This window comes from Frankliniella occidentalis, unplaced genomic scaffold, assembly GCF_000697945.3.
Source record: "Frankliniella occidentalis isolate FOCC.00 unplaced genomic scaffold, Focc_3.1 Scaffold63, whole genome shotgun sequence".
In the NCBI taxonomy this organism is placed as follows: Eukaryota; Metazoa; Arthropoda; class Insecta; order Thysanoptera; family Thripidae; genus Frankliniella; species Frankliniella occidentalis.
In genome coordinates, this window is record NW_026267193.1 from 1,116,075 (window position 1) to 1,119,337 (window position 3,263).

Below are 3,263 nucleotides of genomic sequence, written 5' to 3' on the forward strand. Positions count from 1 at the left end.
TCTCTCTCCCTCTCTCTCTCTCTCCCTCTCTCTCCCTCTCTCTCCCTCTCTTCTCTCTCTCTCTCTCCCTCTCTCTCTCTCTGGTATGCACAAAGTGGTTCGCCCGAGAGCGAGGCGGACGGAGGACGGTGCAACCGACGACCGCATTAATTCTTCACGAATGTTGAACTAGAAAATTGAATGTTATTTCAGCAGATAATGGGGAGCCGAGCAATAAGTGGTCGGTACGGAAAGGGTAGAGAGACGTTCGATCGCCCCTCTGCCACTGTTAAAAAAAAGAATAGGATTTTTTTTCTGGCATTCTTTTTAGATTTTACGACAGAATTTTAACCGTAGATGTAATTTGTTGTGCAAATGATACTGAACGGAAGCTGCAGCTCTGCAACTGCATTCAAAGCACCCTTGCATTTCATAGCTCTCTTGTAACATCTTCTTTCTTAGTCAACTATTGCAAATACTTGGGTAGTCTGCGGAGCATCTAATTCCTCATTCGCACTAGTAATCTTGAGGTTTCCTTTACACAAGTATAATGTAGCCCACTGCGCACAAGCATTCTTTTCAATAGCTCATTTTGATTTGTTACACACTAAACCCTTACGCATTTTTTTGTGCACAAACTTGCAGAATTTCATATCCCAAATTTGTATGCACAATTGTGTACAAAATGTGCATAATTATGCTGACACTGTACATAGTTATGCATTAATGTGTGCGTAATATTATGGCTGGCCAGTTTTATGCACAACAAAGTGCACAAGGATTTAGTGTGTATATACTGCTGCACTCGCACTGGATGATCCCCTATGGTGCGACCCCTCTCTCCTCCCTTATAACCCTATGAAGCGCGCGGGGTCGTTCTCACCCTCTCGCTACAAATAATGTAAAAGCTACGCCGGCGGCGTCCCGCCCCGCTTTAGCGTCGCCACGCCCCAGCCAGGCCCAGCCCAGCCCAGAGCCGGGCTCGCGCTCCCTGTAAGGAATCAATAGGGTCGGGCCCCGGCGGCGGCCCCGGCCCGGCGGCGGCGGCGTCTCCCAGCCGGTCTCCGGCCCCGGCTCGGCTCGGCCCGGCCCGGCCTGTGCGCCTGTGACTCCCGGGTATGCAACCCGCCCGCTCGCGTGCGGAGCGGCCGGCCTATGCCCGGATTCGCAGGCGCCCGCGCGCCCGCCCGCCTCCCGCCTGCAGTTAGTTATCGCACCGCTCGGCCAGGAAGACATCCCCCACCACGCCGTCTCCTCTGCCCTCTCCTCGGGAGAGATGATGTGCGGCGGTGTAGCTGTCGTGGGGACAAACAGGCCCAGAGTGTCTCCTTGCCAGACCCCGCGGCACCGCCAAAGGCGCCGCCGCCACCCTGCCAGCCCTGCCTGTCCGGCCCGTGCCAACCAGCCCGACAGGCTGTCAGGAGGCCGAGATGGCGGCCAGGCGCACGGCGGCGGCCCGATGGCGTGCCGCCGCGGCCCCGGGCCGGGCCGGGCCGGGCCGGCCGGGCCCCCGGGCGACGGGCCGATATCCTTCCTCACGTTGACTGCTCTGCTGGCTGAAGCCCTCCCCCCCGGAAGTGGGGCTGACACACGACGTCACCGTAGACTGAGTGTTTTGTGCACTTTGCGCGCGGGAAGCATCATAGGCGATAAACTTGGAGCCAATTTTCTGCGCGCGCAGCGTTTTTGCCGCCATAGTAATGGGGCCGTTTGTTTTGGTCTGAAAGTGACGACGTTTTAGAACACGAGCATCGCCGTGCTCCGGGGAGACAGCACTCGCCTGCACACGGTAAAATAACAAGCAGGCCCGCCCTTCCGCCAAACGGAGTTGCCAGCTCCACTTCGCTGCGCCGGCAACTCCGTTCGGCAGGGGCCGGGCCTGCTTGGCCTGCCGGCGGCGATGGTCGGGCCTTCGGCCCGACCATTTCAGTCTCGCTATTTACTGAAGTGCATCATCAAATAAATAATGTGACCGGTAAATCACTTTGCATATTTGAGTAAAAATAAAGCGTCCTGTGGGGGGCCTGCGGCCCTAGGAATTTGCTCCTTGGACATGACAAAAGACTGTAACGGGGCAACACCGTGACTACACCCCACCGTTCTGCTTTGCTTACAAAAAATTAACCCACGCAGTTTCTAGATTGTATATTGTTTGCCAAACAGTCTTAAAACTTGACTTTTTGCCATTGTTTTCAATATATCCACCTCTAAGGCCAAAACAGTGAAAGATACGGCAAATCCGAGGGTAGTTCCTGATTCAGAATGTGCTGTTTTGGGGGGGTACTTCCTCTGACATTTTACGATTGGACGCCTCCTTGTACGTCTTTGTGTGCAACGTGGTCATTTTCGCCGTATTTTCGTCGAAAAAAGCACTCTAGCGCCCAAACGGTGCAAGATAGAGTCAAACGGACAAAATTTTCGCCCAAGGGGCTCTACTTTCACGAGTTACCCCGTAGAAGACCATAAAAAAAATATTTTTTTCCTACTCTTTGGACCAACCCGTATTTCTTTGTTACCCCCTTTCATCCCCTTAGGGGTGGTTGCCAGGATTTGCACCAGGCGTTTCGTTGTCCAGGAGTGACCCCTAAGATACCCTGAAATTTGTAGACCTCTAGCTCATCTCCTTCCTCTTACACGGACGACGGACAGACAGACAGACAGACAGACAGACAGACAGACAGACACGAGAGCGGTTGCATAAGCCCGCTTTAATGCTTTTTTAAAAGCAGAAGGGCGGGCTAAAAAACGACGTCCTAGTTTTCATGACGGTTTGAAGAAACCAAGACGTCTTATGGAAGAAGTACATGTGGTCGTCTTGTTTTTTCCAAACCGACATGAAAACCATGACGTCGTTTTTGTTTTTTTTATGTACCATGCAAGGTTTCACTCCTATCATGCTCCGTGCCGCTTTATTTATCGACCCAGCCGGTCATCGCGATTCGACCGCAGTGACACGCCCCGTGCCTCTCGCTAGTACACCACGGACACACATATTTCAAACGGCGTGTCGGATGGCGACAAACGATGTGGCGTGCCTCTTGCGTTTTTTGACGGACCAATGAGGCCGGGCGGCCCGTCCGCAGTCCGCCCGGTCGGCCACCGGCCAAAAGTGTGGCCGGGCTGCCACCCCACCACGCCATGCTGCGCCAAAGTCCCGCCAAATTGTCTACCGAAACCCGACAACCGACCCGAAAAATGAAGCAGCTTTACCCAAACGACAACGATACAGAGTTTGACCGAGAACTTGGCAAGCCCTTTTGTCCTGGTGCGATGCAACCCCCCCC

The 3,263-nt window shown here is 54.0% G+C and overlaps 1 protein-coding gene across 3 annotated transcripts in view; it reads left to right on the forward strand.

Moving 5' to 3' along the window:
- Positions 1-3,263, forward strand: part of LOC113209548 (regulator of G-protein signaling 20) — a 27,867-nt gene that overhangs the window by 19,550 nt on the left and 5,054 nt on the right. The window lies entirely within an intron of this gene.